General features: G+C 39.8%; 1 non-coding gene across 1 annotated transcript; it reads left to right on the top strand.

Annotated features, from left to right (window-relative positions):
- The first annotated feature begins 17532 nt into the window (after positions 1–17532).
- On the top strand, positions 17533–17636 carry LOC127698028 (U6 spliceosomal RNA). The gene has a single exon (XR_007980670.1). It is a non-coding gene; the product is annotated as a U6 spliceosomal RNA (small nuclear RNA).
- Positions 17637–18485: the final 849 nt, after the last annotated feature.

The following is an 18485-nucleotide window of genomic DNA, read 5'->3' as shown; positions in this document are numbered from 1 at the left end:
TAATGGCCACTGTCATGTCTGCACCCCCCACTCATGCAGATAAGATCTGCTGGAGGGATCCCCCTCCCCCCCCCCCCCCGTGTGGGTTGATCAGTGGCCTCTAACTCAAGAAAAATTAAAAGCAGCTCGAGAGCTAGTGCAGGAGCAACTCGTTGCAGGTCATATAGAACCTTCTTCTTCCCCTTGGAATACGCCTATCTTTGTAATTAAGAAAAAATCTGGTAGATGGAGACTTCTGCAAGATCTTAGGGCTGTTAATAAAGTTATGATTCCTATGGGAGCTCTTCAGCCTGGTCCGCCTACCCCTGCAGCTATTACCAAGGACCTTGCCAAAATTGTTATTGATTTGAAAGATTGTTTCTTCACTATTCCCTTACATCCTGATGACTGCCCTCATTTTGCTTTCAGTCTCCCACAAATTAATTTTCAGGGGCCCATGGATAGGTTCCAATGGCGAGTACTTCCCCAGGGCATGGCTAATAGTCCTACCCTGGCCCAGAGGTTTGTGGCTCAAGCCATCTGCCCCATCCGTGAAGCATGGCCACACCTTCTTCACTACAGGGATGATATTTTTCTTGGAGCTCCCACTAAAGCCCAAGCCTTACAATGCTTCCAGCAGCTCCAGGCAGCTTTGTCTGGTCGAGGCTTGAAAATTGCCCCTGATAAGATTCAACTCCAAGCCCCTTACTCGTATTTAGGCTTCCAGCTTTCACAAGACTGTGTCTTTACCCCAAAGATAGAACTCCATTTAGCTTCCCTAAAAACTTTGCACGACTTTCAACAACTTTTGGGTAATTTGCAGTTTCTTCAACCTTATCTTAAAATCTCGCCAGATATTTGCTTCCCCTTTATGATCTATTGAAAGGTGATACCCATCCACTTTCACCTCGCTTACTTAACCCTCAGGCTTCAAAGGATCTTGCACAAATTGGGCAGGCTATATCTTCACAGACCACTTTTCAGTTTAACCCTAACTTCCCCCTACATTTTATTGTGTGTACTAATTCTCATTCTCCTTTGGGTGTCTTTTGACAAAGGGGTTCAGGAACTTCTTCGGGGTGCCCCCTGATGTGGGTTCCCCTCTATCCTAAGCTTAGCAAGATTTTAGCCACTTATTATTCCTTATCTGCTAATTTAATTTTAAAAGGTAGGAAACTGGCCAGACAATATTTTGGCAAGGACCCTGACATCCTTATAGTTCCTTATACCTCAGAGCAGGTTGACTGGCTTCTTCAAGCAGACAATGATTGGGCCATTGCATGTGCTGCCTTTGCTGGCACTATTGGCAATCATTTCCCCAATGATCCTCTTATACAGTTTGCTAGAATTCACCCATTTGTGTTCCCCAGAGTCACCCCCAAGCAGCCATTTAAAGAGGGAGTTACTGTTTTCACTGATGGTTCCTCAAATGGACGTGCTGCCTATGTCCTAGGTGACGAGGCTTTTGTGTCCCATTCTCCACATTCCTCAGCACACTTGGTTGAGTTGTTTGCTGTACAACAGGTTATTGAAAGATTATGTTCCTCCCCCTTCAACCTGTACACGGACAGTGCCTATGTAGCTAACTCTATTCCACTCCTCAAGATGGTCCCATACATACGGACCACCTCCACTGCTTCTCATCTGTTTGCTAAAACTCAACAGCTTATCCTTACAAGAACCACTCCCTTCTTTGTTGGTCATCTAAGAGCACATGCAGGCCTAAAGGGCCCCCTCTCTGAAGGTACTGCCAAGGCAGATGAAGCCCCTCGCCTTGTTTCCACCGTTCTGTCTACTCCTTTAATAAAGACTCAACAAGCACATGCCCTCCATTACCTCAATGCCTCTACATTGAGACAGATGTTTAAAATTTCTTGGGAACAAGCTCGATCAATAGTCAAAGACTGACCAGCTTGTGTCTCTTTACTCCCCAGTCCTCATTTAGGAGTTAATCCAAAAGGTCTGCTTCCAAATGAATGTTGGCAAATGGATGTGACTCACTTCCCTTCATTTGGAAGGTCCAAATATGTTCATGTCACAATTGATACTATTAGTGGGTTTCTCTTTGATTCTCCCCTTTCGGGTGAGGCCTCTCGGGATGTTATTTCTCATGTTATTCAATGTATGATGGTTATGGGAAAACCTCAAATCATTAAGACTGACAATGGGCCAGGATACACAGGTACTAAGTTTCAAAAGTTTTGCTCACTCTTTGGTATTAAACACATCACGGGTATTCCTTACAACCATCAAGGTCAAGGAATTGTTGAAAGAGCACATCAGACTTTAAAAATTATGCTTCAATGACTTTCCACCTCCACAGAAACCTTCATGACTCCTTCACCTCAAAATAAACTTGTTCCTGCCCTGTTTGTGCTTAATTTCTTAAGACTGGATAATGATGGACGTTCAGCTGCTGATCGTCATTGACATTCTGGTTCCAAACATTCTCATGCCACAGTGCTTTGGAGGGACCCCCTTACCAGTCAATGGGAGGGGCCTGATCCTGTACTTATTTGGGGTCCTGGCTCAGCATGCATTTATGATCAAAAGAACTCTGAGCCCAGATGACTCCCAGAACGCCTTATAAAACAAGTTAATCCTATGTCCAGAGTGGAGCATTCGTCTCCCTCTGAGACTCATTCTCCTTCTCTTACAGATGCTGCTACCTCACCTGATCCAGATGCTTCTGAGGACCCTACTAGGGCAGGATGCACTGGCGACAATTCAACTGCCCCATAAGCCCTCTTCAGGAATGTCCTCTAGGCACTTGGTTTGGAATTTTACATGGATGGTCCTCTCAGATAAAAAGGACCCTGTCTGGTCTATCTCCAAATTATCTAATCAAATTTGGTGGCCAGATGCCCTGACCCCTGATCTTTGCAAGATCACACTTAGTACAGGAGCACCTTGGGGAATTGAGCATCCTTTAGATATCTCCATGGCCCCAGAATTCCCTGCACGCAACCCTAAGCCTGGCTGTGGCAACTCAGTTCGACGTGCCTTACTAAGGAGAACTGAGTTTTATGTCTGCACTGGGTACCATCGTGGCAGTTCTGTAGATAAAAAATGTGGAGACAAAGCAGACTTTTTCTGTGCCTCCTGGGCTTGTGTAACTGTTAGAGATGCATCTTGGAATCCCACTACCTCATGGGATTACATCCAAGTAAAACATAATGTTACACCCTCAGCTGCTTTTCAAAAATATGATGAGTCCTGCCTGGCCTCTAATTCTTCTACAAAGGGATGGTGCACACCTTTACGAATTACATTCACCACCCATGCAAAGTCTCCCAATTTACATTGGCAAAGAGGCTATGAATGGGGTCCTCGCCTCTATGTACCTGGCTTTGATGCAGGTATTATTTTCTCCATTAAGCTCCTTAAAGAGTCTTTATATCATGCTCAGCCAGTCCCAATGGGACCTAATTCTATGTTGGAACCTCATCCTATTCCTCCTAAAGGAATTGATCAGGACACCACCCATGCTCCTTCTATTAAAGACACTTCCCTACCTTCTGTATTTCCCCTCCAGCCACCAGCTAAGCCATCAGCCACTACACTGCCTGTACAGCCAGCTCCCACTAAAAATCTTGTACTTTCTTTAGTTAATCAGACTTTTTTTCACCTTAAATGAAACTTCCCCTCAACTTGTTGAAGATTGCTGGCTGTGCTACCATTACCAACCACCCTTTTATGAAGGAATTGCTGTTCTTGGTGACCCCACACACACACACACACATGCTGACAATCCACAGCGCTGCCGTTGGCAAAAGGGCGCTTGGCCAGATCTTTCATTAACCCAGATATCTGGCCTGGGACTTTGTGTGATCCCTAGTGGAACAAATGTCCCCTCACTTTATGCTCACTTATGTAATGAAATCTATTTCCCCCCTCCTGGCAATTATTTTATTCTCCCCCCAGAGGGAACTTGGTGGGCGTGCCTCGATGGTCTTACACCTTGCCTCTCTGCCTCAGTTTTTCAAAATCAAAAGAATGGGGAGAACCCTGAGTTTTGCATCCTTATTAAGATGTTCCCTCGTTTAGTTTATTATCACTCTGAAGAATTTTTTCACTTGTGGGGTCGATCTACATCTACTGGAGCCTCCACTTTTTTGAGCCGCCCTCACAGAGAACCTATTTCTGCTGTTACTCTCTCTGTCCTACTTGGCCTTGGAGCTGTGGAGCTGGGACAGGTATTTCTTCCCTTGTTCTTTCCAACTCTAGGTACACGGAGCTAAGTGTTACCATCGATCAAGACATCCAATGCCTTCAGCAGGGGAAAATTGATCTCTCTGACTCCATTGACTCCCTAGCTGAGACTGTCCTCCAAAATAGGTGAGGACTTGAACTCCTGTTCCTCCAACAGGGTGGACTTTGTGCAGCTTTAAAAGAAGAGTGTTGTTTTTATGTTAGTAAGACAGGAGTTGTAAAAGACAGCATGAAAATAGTCAGACAAGGCCTAGAAAAACACAAGAGAGAAAGAGAACAGAAAGAAAGTTGGTATGAAAATTGGTTTTCCACCTCTCCATGGCTCACTACACTTTTACCCAGTATCCTAGGACCCTTTATAGCTCTGTTATTGTTATTTTCTTTTGGACCATGGGCTTTTAAACACCTCACAGCCCTAATTAAGAAGCAGATAGATGACTTGGCAGCCAAACCTATTCAGGTACATTACCATCGTTTGGCTATGGACGATTGAGAGATGGCTACCTAAACCCTCAGGGAAAAATAGCCCAAACAGCACACTCTAGTGCCTTTACAGAAGGAGCATCCTTGTCACAGCCATTCCAGCTGGGACTACAGAAGGAGCCCCACAAGCTAACGGCATCAATAACAATTAACTTGCTGGGCAGTTAGCCAATGACGGGCAACTTCCCAGGGCCACTCCCACCTAAGACAGGTGTTTCTGGAGGCTGGCAGAGACTACCGAAAGGGAACGGGATGATGGATGACCAGGATTCCTAAGGCAGGCGCTGTCCCATTATCTTGATGCCTTATCTGCTTGCCATCAATGACTGTCTGACCTCTGCTCTCTATACAGACAAGGGAGAGATGCCAGGAGCCACCCTCACTTAGAACTCAATGCCAAGAACTCTCCATACCAGGAGCCATCCCCACCTGGCTCTCAATGCCAGGAGACCTCGATTCCAGGAGTCATTCTCACATAGATCTCCATGCCAGGAACAATTCCAACATAAATCTAAAAACCTCCTCCTTTTGAAGTTCATCTGTAGATAGGTTATTGTAGCAACCCCTTTCCACTTCACTGCCTCATGACCCCACCTTTTATCATGCTAGAATTCCAACAGCAATAACTAGCTTTACCAGAAATTATGAGAAACTGTTTCTTAGAAATGATGCCAACCCCCTGAGATTGTTCCCCCCCTTTTACCCCTCCCAAACCTTGTATGCTTCCCTTTATATTGACTTGTGTGAAAATTAAAGTTTGACAGCTTGATCGGGATCAGACAGGCTGTCCAGCCTCTATCTATTGTCTTGTCGCCCCATCGCCTTTCTTCTAGGTGGCTTAAGGAACCCTGTTGGCTGTCCTGCGGTTCAGGACAGATCTTTGTGTGGGTTTGGTATCAGCTTAATTGTGGCTTCGTAGAACGAGTTGGGTACTGTTCCTTCTGTTTCTATTTGATGGAATAGTTTGAAGAGTACTGGTGCTAAGTCTTCTTTGAAGGTCTGATAGAATTCTGCACTAAAATCATCTGGTCTTGTGCTTTTTTTGGTTGGAAAGCTTTCTATGACCCCTTCTATTTCTTTAGGGGTTATGGGTCTGTTTAGATCATCTATTTGATCCTGACTTAATTTTGGTATTTGGTATCAAAGAAATAGTCCATTTCCTCCAGATTCTCCAGTTGTGTTGAGTATAGGCTTTTGTAATAGGATCTGATAATTTTTTGAATTTCCTCAGTTTCTGTTGTTATATCTCCCTTTTCATTTCTAATTTTCATTTTCTAATTTTGTTAATTTGGATACTTTCTCTGTGCCCTTTGGTTAGTCTGGCTAAGGGTTTATCTATCTTGTTGATTTTTTCAAAGAACCAGCTCCTGGTTTTGTTGATTCTTTGTATGGTTCTCTTTGTTTCTACTTGATTGATTTCAGTCCTGAGTTTGATGATTTCCTGTCTTCTCCTCCTCCTGGGTGAATTCGCTTCTTTTTGTTCCAGGGCTTTCAGGTGTGTCATTAAGCTTCTAGTGTATGCTCTCTCCAATTTCTTTTTGGAGTCACTCAAAGCTATGAGTTTTCCTCTTAGCACTGCTTTCATTGTGTCCCATAGATTTGGGTATGTTGTGCCTTCATTTTCAGTTAAATTCTAAAAAGTCTTAGATTTCTTTCTTTATTTCTTCCTTGACCAAGGTATCACTGAGTAGAGTATTGTACAGTTTCCATGTGTATGTGGGCTTTCTGTTGCTTTTGTTACTATTAAAGACCACTTTTACTCCAGAGTGACCTGATAGGAGTCATGGAATTATTTCAATTTTCTTATATTTGTTGAGATCTGTCTTGTGACCAACTATATGATAGATTTTTGGAAAAGGTACCATGAGGTGCTGAGAAAAAGGTATATTCTTTTGCTTTGGGATGAAAAATTATATATATGTTAAACCCAATTCATCCAAAACTTAACTTCAATTAGTTTCACTGTGTCCCTGTGTTTAGGTTATGTTTTCCTGATCAGTCTATTGAGGAGAGGAGGTGTTAAAGTCACCCACAATTATTGTGTTAGGTGCAATGTGTGCTTTGAGCCTTAGTAAAGTTTCTTTTATGAATGAGGGTGTCCTTGTATTTGGAGCATAGATGTTAAGGATTGAGAGTTCTTCTTGGTGGATTTTTCCTTTGACCAAAGCTATCACCATTTGCAGATGATATGATAGTATACTTAAGTTACCCAAAAACCTCCACCAGAGAACTCCTACAGCTGATAAACAACTTCAGCAAAGTGGCTGGTTACAAAATCAACCCATGAAAATCTGTAGCCTTTCTATACTCAAAGAATAAGCAGACTGAGAAAGAAATTAGGGAAAACACACCCTTCACAATAGCCACAAACAGCATAAAGTATCTTGGGGTGACTCTAACCAAACAAGTGAAAGACCTAATAGATAAGAACTTCAGATCTCTGAAGAAGGAAATAAAAGAAGACCTCAGAAAATGGAAAAATCTTCCATGCTCTTGGATTAGCAGGATTAATATAGTGAAAAGGGCCATCTTGCCAAAAGCAATCTACAGTTCAATGCAATCCCCATCAAAATCCCAACTCAGTTCTTCATAGAGTTAGAAAGAGCAATTCTCAAATTCATCTGGAATAACAAAAAAACCAGGATAGATGAAACTATTCTCAACAGTAAAAGAACTTCTGGGGGAATCAGTATCCCAGACCTCAAATATTACTACAGAGCAATAGTGATAAAAACTGCATGGTATTGGTACAATGTCAGGCAAGTGGATCAGTGGATTAGGATTGAAGACCCAGAAACGAACCCACACACCTATGGTCACTTGATCTTTGACAAAGGAGCTGAAAACATCCAGTGGAAGAAAGATAGCCTTTTCAACAAATGGTGCTGGTTCAACTGAAGGTCAGCATGCAGAAGAATGCAAATTGATCCATTCTTATCTCCTTGTACTAAGCTCAACTCCAAGTAGATCAAGGACCTCCACATAAAACCAGACACACTGAAACTAATAGAAAAGAAACTGTGGAAGACCCTTGAGGACATGGGCACAGGGGAAAAGTTCCTGAGGAGAACACCAATAGCTTATGCTCTAAGATCAAGAATTGGCAAATGGGACCTCATAAAATTACAAAGTTTCTGTAAGGCAAAGGACTCTGTCAAAAGGACAAAATAGCAACCAACAGTTTGGGAAAGGATCTTCACCAACCCTAAATCTGACAGAGGGCTGATATCTAATATATACAAAGAACACAAGAAGGTAGACCCCAGAAAACCAAATAACCCTATTAAAAAGTGGGGTACAGAGCTAAACAAAGAATTTTCACATGAAGAACTTCAGATGGCTGAGAAGCACCTTAAGAAATGTTCAACAACATTAATCATTAGGGAAATGCAAATCAAAACAACCCTGAGATTTCACCTCACACAAGTCAGAATGGCTAAGGTTAAAAACGCAGGAGACAGCAGGTGTTGGCGAAGATGTGGAGAAAGAGGAACACTCCTCCACTGCTGGTGGGATTGCAAGATGATACAACCACTTTGGAAATCAGTCTGGTGGTTCTCAAAAATCTGGGCATGACACTTCCGGAAGACCCTGCTATACCACTCCTGAGCATATACCCAGAGGATTCCCCGGCATGCAATAAGGACACATGCTCCACTATGTTCATAGCAGCCCTATTTGTAATAGCCAGAAGCTAGAAAGAACCCAGGTGTCCCTCAAGGAAGGAATGGATATAAAAAATGTGGTATATTTACACAATGGAGTATTATTCAGGCATTAGAAACAACGAATTCATGAAATTCTTAGACAAATGGATGGAGCTGGAGAACATTATACTAAGTGAGGCAACCCAGTCTCAAAAGATCAATCATGGTATGCACTCACTAATAAGTGGATATTAGCCTAGAAAATTGGAATACCCAAGACATAATCCACATATTAAATGATGTCCAAGAAGAACGAAGGAGTGGCCCCTGGTTCTGGAAAGACTCAGTGCAGCAGTATAGGGGAATACCAGAACAGGGGAGTAGGAAGGGATAGATCGGGGAATAGGGGGAGGGAAAAGGGCTTATGGGATTTTCAGGGTGTGGGGGGCCAGAAAAGGGGAAATCATTTGAAATGTTAATAAAAAATATATCGAATAAAAATGCAAATGAAGACTATATTCAATAAGAGAAAAAAATTCACCATGTTCAGGTAGGCTTCATCCCAGGGATGCAAGGTTGGTTCAATATATGAAAATCCATTAAGGTAATCCACTATGTAAACAATATAACATGAAGGGGTAAGAATATAACACCCCTTCATGTTAAAAGTATTGGAGAGATCAGGAATTCAAGGCCCATACCTAAGCATAATAAAAACAATTTACTGCAAACCAACGGCCGATATCAAATTAAATGGAGAAATATTTGAAGCAATCCTACTGAAATCGGGGACAAGACAAGAATGTCCACTCTCCCCATATTTGTTCAATATAGTACTCAAACTGCTAGCTAGAACAATAAGACAACAAAAACAGATCCAAGGGATAGAAATAGGCAAAAAAATAATAATAAAATAAAGGTATCACTATTTTCGGATAATATGATAGTATACATAAGTGACTCTAAAAATTCTACTAGAGAACTTCTGCAGCTGATAAACAACTTCAGCAAAGTGGGCAGATATAAAGTTAACTCAAATAAAATCAGTAACATTCCTTTATACAAATGATAATGAGGCTGAGAAAGAAATTAGGGAAATAATTCCCTTCATAATAGCCACAAATAATATTTTGGGGTAACTCTAACCAAACAAGTGAAAGACCTATATGACAATAATTTCAATATTCTCAAGAAAGAAAGAAATAGTAGATCTCAGAAAATGAAGAGATCTCCCATGTTCATGGATTAGCAGAATTAACATAGTAAAAATGGCCATCCTACCAAAGGCAATCTATAGAATCAATGCAATCCCCATCAAAATCCCAACACAATTCTTCAAAGACTTGGAAAGAGCAATTCTCAAATTCATCTGGAAAAGCAAAAAAACCCAGAATAGTGAAAACAATTCTTAGCAATAAAGGACTGCCTGGGGAATTCATCATCCCCGACCTCTAGCTTTACTACAGAGCAGGTTTCACCTGCATGGTATTGGTACAGAGACAGACACGTTGATCAATGGAATAGAATTGAAGACCCAGAAATAAAACCACACACTTATGGACAATTGATCTTTGCCAAAGAATCCAAAAATATACAATGGACAAAAGAAAGTATCATCAATAAATGGTACTGGTCTAATGGACTGTCTGTATGTAGAAAAATGAAAATAGACCCATATTGTCACCTTGCACAAAGCTCAAGTCCAAGTAGATGAAGGACCTCAATATGAAACTGGATACACTGAATCAAATAGAAGAGAAAGTGGGAGTCTTGAACTCATTGGCACGGGAGAAAATTTCCTAAACAGAACTTCAATGGCTCAAGCTCTAAGATCAAGAATTCATAAATGGGACCTCATGAAACTGGAAAGCTTCTGTAAGGAAAAGGACATAATTAATAAGACAAATCAGCAACCTACAGATTCGAAAAAAAAAATCTTCACTAACCCCACATCTGATAGAGGGCTTAATATCCAAAATTTATAAAGAACTCAAGAAGCTAATCACCTAAAAACCAAACAACCCAATCAAAATATGGGGTATAGAACTAAACCAAGATTTCACAACTGAGAAATTTTGAATAGCTGAGAAGCACCTAAAGAAATGCTCAGAGTTCTTAGTGGTCAGAGAAATGCAAATCAAATGACCCTGCAATTCCACTTTGCACCAATCAGAATAGCTATGATCAGAACATCAGGTAACAACACATGTTGGAGAGGTTGTGGAGAAAGAGGAACACTCGTCTATTGCTGGTGGGATTGTAAACTGGTACAACCACTCTGGACATCAATCTGGAGGTTCCTCAGAAAATTGGAAATAGAAAATTGGAAAACCTGAAGATCTAGTTATACCTCTTTTGGGAATATACCCAAAAGATGCCTCACCATGCCACAGGGGCATGTGTTCCACTATATTCATAGTGGCTTTATATGTCATAGCCAGAAGCTGGGAAAAAAAAAACTAGATGTCCCATGACAGAAGAATAGATACAGCAAATGTGGCTCATTTACACAATGGAATACTACTAAGCTATTAAGAACAAGGACATCCTGAGTTTTGCAGGCAAATGGGGATGGAACTATAAAATATTATCAAGGGTGAGGTAACTCGGACCCAAGAGGACACACATGGTATTCACTCACTAATAAGTGGACATTAGCCACAGAACTAGGTCAGCAAACTGAAGTGCCCAAGTGAGGATGCCTCAGTCCCACTTGGGAGGGAGAAGAAAGCAATCACTAATGGGGATGGAGGGAGGGACCTGGGAGAGAATGTGGAAAGGGTGGAGAGTTGTGGGGGAGTGGGGAACCTGATATTGGGTGATGGAAAAGGACTGAAGCCCTGAGGGCCAGAAGAAAGAAGAGAAACAGGCAACCTCAGGGGATAGGAGGTTGAGGGGAACCTCTAGAATGAACCAGAGACCTGGGAGGTGAGAGACTGTCAGGATTCAAAGGGAAAGACCTTAGATGAAATGCCCAACAGTAGGGAAAAGGAACTTAGAGAGCCTACCTCCAACAAGAAGACAGGGTATCAAATGAGGGAGAGGGGACCATCCCACAGTCACAACTCTGACCCATAATTGTTCCTGTCTGAAAGAATTACAGTGATGGAAATGGAGAGGAGCCTGAGGAAAAGAAAAGTCCAGCAACAACCCCAAAGTGGGATCCAGCTCAAGGGGAGGTCCCAAGGCCTGACACTATTACCGGAGCTATGGAGCACTCACAAAAAGGAACCTATCATGACCACACTCCAGAAGACCCAACAAGCAGCAGAGTCAGATGCAGATATTTGCACCCAACCTATGGACAGAAACAGGTGACCCCTGTTGTTGAACTAGGGAAGGCTGAAAGAAGCTGAGAAGTGTGACCCTGTAGGAGGACCAGCAGTCTCAATTAATCTGGACCCATGAGATCCCTCAAACACTGGACCACCACACAGGCAGTATATACCAGCTGACATGAGGCCCCCAACACACACAAAGTAAGAGGACTGTCAGGTCTGTGTTCATTCAGAAATGATGCGCCTAACCAAGAGACTGGAGGACCCAGTAAGTTTAGAGGTCAGTTGGGTTTTGGGGTGGGGACATCCACATGGAGACGGGCTGGGAAGGAGGTATGGGATGTGGAACAGTTGGAGGGTAGACTGGGGCAGGGGAGATAAAATACGGAGTATAAAAAAAATCAAATAAATAAATTTAAAAATAATACATGTAAAAAAGAAAAAAAATTTCATTAATAACTTAGTTATGGTTTTTACCTTTCAACGAAGCTGCGGAGCTGTGACAAATGATGACTGTTTAGCCATATAATTATGCCTAATGGATATACACATAAACATTCTGTTGTAAACTTCTATTACAATTTATGATTTGAATATTCTGTGTGAATTTCTGATGAGTTTATTACCATGTGATCATGTATTCTTTTTTGAAAAACATGTTCTTTTGTTGAAAAAAGAAGTAAAAACATTTTATGATAAAATTGAAGATTTTACATGGAAAATAATTCTGATAAAATAGAAGAGATATATAGAAAAAACATAAAAATTTACAATTTTATGGAAAATTGAATAGTAAAGTGGTAGACATAAAAACATTGCTAAATTAATAGAAAAAGAAAGTAGAAACATTTTATGATAGAATTGAAGATTTACATGGAAAATATTTCTGATAAAATTGTAGAAAATGTAGAAAAACATGTTAAAATTGAAGATTGTCATGGAAATTTTTATATAGATATAATAATTGTAAGTATAAAAGTATTACTAAGTTGATCGAAAGTGGAATTATAAGCATTTTCTGATAAAGTTGAAGATTTACACAGAAAATATTTCTGATAAAATTGAAGAAATATATAGAAAAACATGTTAAAATTGAAGGTTACCATGGACTATTATACAGATAAAATGGTAGACATAAAAATAATTCTAAGTTGAAAGTGGAATTATAAACATTTTCAGGTAAAACTGAAGATTTACATGGGAAATATTTCTGGTAAAATTCAAAAATTTATAAAACCATGTTAAAATTGACTATTTCATGGGAAATTATACAGATAAAATGGTAGACATAAAAAACCTTTCTAAATTAAGTGAAGGTCGAATTGAAAATATTTTGTGATAAAAATCAGAGATTTACATGGAAAACATATCTGATAAAATAGAAATATATAGAAAAACATATTAAAATTGAAGATTATCATGAAAAATAATGCAGATAAAATGGTAGACATAAAAAAATTACTAAATTAATTGAAAGAGGAATTACAAACTGTCTTAGTCAGGATTTCTATTCCTGTACAAACATCATGACCAAGAAGCAAGTTGGGGAGGAAAGGGTTTATTGAGCTTACACTTCTATGTTGCAGTTCATCACTAAAAGAAGTCAGGACTGGAACTCAAGCAGGTCAGGAAGCAGGAGCTGATACAGAGGCCATGGAGGGATGTTTCTTACTGGCTTGCTTCCCCTGGCTTGCTCAGTCTGCTCTCTTATAGAACCCAAGAGCACCAGCCCAAAGGTGGTACCACCCACAAGGTGCCCTCCCCACTTGATGACTAATTGAGAAAATGCCCCACAGCTGGATCTCATGGAGGCACTTCCCCAACTGAAGCTCCTTTCTCGGTGATAACTCCAGCCTGTGTCAAGTTGACACACAAAATCAGCCAGTACGCAAACATTTTCTGATAAAATTGAAGATTTCCATGAAAAATATTTCTGTTAGTCTATGTCTTTAAGTTGGGGAATTGGGTTCATTGATGTTAACAGATATTAAGGAATAGTGATTATTGCTTCCTGTTATTTTTGATGTTATTTTTATGTTTGTATGGTTATCTTCTTTTAGATTAGTTGGAAGATTACTTTCTTGCTTTTACTAGGATGTAGTTTCCCTCCTTGTGTTGGAGTTTTCCATCTATTATCCTTTGTTGGGCTGGATTTGTGGACAGATAATTGTGTAAATTTGGTTTTATCATGGAATATCTTGGTTTCTCCATCTATAGTGATTTAGAGTTTTGCTGAGTATAGTAATCTGGACTGGCATTTTTGTTCTCTTAGGGTCTGTATGAGATCTGCCCAGGATCTTCTAGCTTTCATCATCTCAGGTGAGCAGTCTGGTTAATTCTGATAGGTCTGCCTTTATAAGTTATTTGTGCATTTGCCCTTTCCCCCTTACTGCTTTTAATATTCTTTCTTTTTTTAGTGCATTTGGTATTTTGATTATTATGTGATGGGAGGAATTTCTGCTCTGGTCCAGTCTATTTGGAGTTCTGTAGGCTTCTTGTATGTTCATGGGTATCTCTTTCTTTAGGTTAGGGAAGTTTTCTTCTATAATTTTGTTGAAGATATTTACTGGCCCTTTAAGTTGAAGATTTTCACTCTCTTCTCTACCTATAATCCTTAGGTTTGGTCTTGTCATTGTGTCTTGGATTTCCTGGATGTTTTGGGTAACAAGCGTTGTGCATTTTGCATTTTCTTTGACTGTTAAGTCAATGTTTCCTATGGTATCTTCAGAACCTGAGATTCTTTCTTCTATCTTTTGTATTCTGTTGTTGATGTTTGACCCCTGAATTATTCCCAAGGTTTTCTATCTCCAGAGATGTCTCACTTTGTGATTTCTTTATTGTTTCTACTTCCACTTTTAGATCTTGGGTGGTTTTGTTCAGTTCCTTCACTTGATTGTTTGTGTTTTCCTGTAATTGTTTAAGGGATTTTTGTGTTTCTTCTTTAAGTGCTTCTGCCTATTGACCCATGTTCTCCTTTATTTCTTTAAGGGCTTTTTGTGTTTCCTCTTTAAGGGCTTTTACCTATTGACCCATGTTCTGTATTTTTTTGAGGGAGTTGTTTAAGTCCTTCTTGAAGTCCTCTATCAGCATCATGAGATACAATTTTAAATCCAATTCTTGCTTTTCCAGTGTGTTGGGGTATCCAGGACTTGCTGTGGTGGGAGAATTGGGTTCTAATGTTGCCTTGGTTTCTCTTGGTATAGTTCTTGTGCTTGCCTTTCACCATCAGGTTATCTCTGGTGCTGGTTGGTCTTGCTGTCTCTGGCTGGAGCTTGTCCCTTCTGTGGACCTGTAAGCCTGTTTCCATACTCCTGGGAGAACAACTCTCTTCTGGCAGGGTCTGTGCACAGAAGGCTGTGGAGCTGCCTGGCTCCCTGGTGCAAATGGCAGCCTGAAGACCTCTGTCCCAGCTGCTCCACTGATGGTATGCCCTGTGCACTCCTAGCTGTTTCTCTCCAGAGAGGAGATCTCACCTCTGTGCTCAGAAGTGAAAGCACTGCTGGAAGATCACTCTTTCCTGGCAAGCAGTGCACACAAGGCTGTGAAGCTGCCTGGCTTCCCAGTGCAAATGTGATCATGTATTTTAAAACAATGTATAAGTGTGGAAAACAAAGAGAACACTCAAGGGAACTGAGTGGAGGAGAACTTTTTTTTGACAGAACACGTTTTAGACAGAAGTGAACTCAAGAACTTAGAGGCATAGCTTTGGGAGAAAAGGCATTGAGAGTGAGAACATTATTGTTACATCAGAGCAGGAGGAGAAAGCAAGATTAGGAGAAGAAAACAGGATACCCAGATAGTTAACTGTCTATTGGCTAAGTCAAGGTGGGTCATTTCTTTCCCAAGTGCCTACTCCGTAAGAAAAAGCTTTTCATCTTCTGAGCCCGATGGCAAGACTGAGTCTGTCCAAGTTACAATGGAAACCACAGGGACCTGGGAACTGTTTAGGTAGGGAACTATAGACCAACCTCTGTCATTTTAATTAATACATAACCACTCCTAATTACAATTTATCTTTCCCAGATTTCTGAGTACACTGACAGCTAAGCTAACTGTAGCATGACAGCTAGAAAACAGACCTAGCTCCTTGCCCTAAGGTAATCCACCACTATATCAGCTCATTAATTGATTTATTAACTAGTTAATGTTACCAGGTCTCCTATCAAAAAGACAGACAGGTTTGCCTTGCTCAGAGGTTTGATGAAAAAGGGTCCACAAGTTCAGATATAAACTTTCACAGATGTAAGCTTCTGTTATCTAAACTCAGTCACCAGTGACTAAATACTTCATATTTCCTCTCCTTCCTATGCCACTGTCCTAACATTAACCACTAGACTTATTAAAAATTAGACTCACCCTAATAAAACATTCCAATACATGATCCAACTTTTATAATCACAAGTTCAAACTTTAAGTTTCCTTTGGTTGCCCTTTAATTATGAACTTAAACTGTTTCTTATGCTAAATTTATACTACAGCTATCATAGTTATAAATGGAAGTTTCCTATGGTTATCTTTTAACTATAGACTTAAGGTATTTCTCATGCTTAAACTATATGATCAACTATCATATTCACAAGGTCATCAAATATTTGAGTTCCCTTTAATTGTCTTTAAATGTAATATAATCCTTTAAATGTATATATTTAAATGTATATATATATATATATATATATATATATATATATATATATATATATATATATGTCCAGTCTCCTAGACAGAAGAGAAAAGCCCTTCTTTCTCTTTCTGTTCCACAAAAGGATTTTTGTTCATCTTAAATAATGTTCATGTTGTTAACAAATGTATCTCTTTTGCAAACGTATAAGCTACAAGAAACCCACTCAGATCTACATCAGAATCCAGAGAGTAGACAGCCCAGAGTCCCAAGATAGAACCAAATGACTGGAAAAAAAATCAATGGAATGATTACTAATAAGAGACAGTTATACTCATAGATTGCTGCCTAACCCAACTGTCACCAGAGAAGCTTCCTCTGACAACTGATGGGAGCAGATGCAGAGATCCACAGCTGACTCAATTTTTGGATGCATCAATCTTTTCTTCCTCTGAACACCATAATGCTGGTAAGAAAGAGGTTGAGCTCCCTCTGGCGGCCGGCAAAGGAAATTCAAAGCAAGCAAGGCTGGACCACAGCATTAACCTTCTTCATCTTCGTTCCTACCTTTAAGCTTAATAGGAGTAAAAAATGTTGACCTTATTAGAGCTTCTTAAACTTTCTTGTGGCTGTCTTTGTTCTCCCCATAAGGCCTCAGTGTGTAAAAATCTCTCCAAACTCTCATGGTACATGTGAGGCACTTGCTATCATATCACACCACTTTGTGTTGCTAGGATTTTCCAACTTCCAAGAGTGATCTCTGCATCCAAGTATATGACACTCTTTAAATTTTCATTATAAAAGTGATTAAATTGTGAATCATGAAGAAAACATGAAAATATACATACCATAATAACACTCATAGACAAAGGTCTGATCGGCTGTCAATAAAGGACAATTCGAGGTTTAGAACAATTTCTAATGTGATGAGATATACAGTGGAATTTGGATAACAGAGATCAATAAAAGACTAGACATGCCACAGATAACTCCACATTTCAGTTGTCAGACAGCAGCTGTTCTTTCAAGTAAGCTCCTTCTAGTCTCAGAGGCTCAGGCAACCAAATATTTATATGAAAGTCAGTCAATTTTAGCTCTACTTTCATAAAAATCCACATAATGAACCATAGGACTAAATGCAAAAGTGAAACTCTGAAACTTAGAAACAAAACACAGGTCATAGTAAAGTTAAAATGGATGAAAAGAAAAATCTTAGATAAGGCCTAGAAAAGTAGATGTAAAACAAAATACAATAAGTTGGATTTGGCAAAATTTAAAACTAATTTTAAAACACACTAACAAGAAGTAAAATATAGTGCTTGATTCGGCAGCATGTATACTAAAATTGGAATGATACAGAGATTGGCATGGCCCTTGCACAGGGATGACACGCAAATTTGTTAAGCGTTCCATATTATTTTGGAATATTATTATTGGAATATTAAGGATACTTCCAGTTTCAGTCTGCACCCAGAGCTGATCCTGTGCCACAGTGCCCAGAGCTGATCTTGTCTCCGGCTCTTCAAACCCAAATAGCACCAGTAGAGAGAGGACTCCTGGGATTGCTGACACACCAGAGAGCACAGATAAGAAGGACATAAATAACTCCCTTAAACAAATACAGGAGATGACAAGTAAACAGGTAGAAGTCCTTAAAGAGGAAACACAAAAAAATCCCTTAAAGAATTACAGGAAAACACTACCAAACAAGTGAAGGAATTGAACAAAGCCATCCAGGATCTAAAAATGGAAATAGAAACAATAAAGCAATCACAAAGGGAGACAACTCTGGAGATAGAAAACTTAGGAAAGAGATCAGGGGTCATAGATGCAGGCATCACCAACAGAACACAGTAGAAGAAAGAATCTCAAGTACAGAAGATACCATAGAAAATATTGGCACAGCAGGCAAAGCAAATGCAAAATGCTCCTAACTCAAAATATTCAGGAAATCCAGGACACAATGAGAAGACCAAAACGAAGGACAATAGGTATAGAAGAGAGTGAAGATTCCCAACTTAAAGGGCCAGTAAATATCTTCAACAAACTAAAGAAAAAAAAAAAACTCCTGTGACCTAAAGAAAGAGATGACCATAAACATAAAAGTAGCCTACAGAAATCCAAATAGATTGGATCAGAAAAGAAATCCCTCCCATCACATAATAGTCAAAACACCAAATACAAAAAAAGCAAAGAACGAATACTAAAAGCAATAAGAGAAAAAGATCAAATAACATAAAAGGGCAGACCTATCAGAAATACATCAGA

This window comes from Apodemus sylvaticus, chromosome 12, assembly GCF_947179515.1.
Source record: "Apodemus sylvaticus chromosome 12, mApoSyl1.1, whole genome shotgun sequence".
NCBI lineage: Eukaryota > Metazoa > Chordata > Mammalia > Rodentia > Muridae > Apodemus > Apodemus sylvaticus.
The sequence above is the reverse complement of the archived record's forward strand: the minus strand, read 5'-3'. Positions and strand labels throughout refer to the sequence as shown.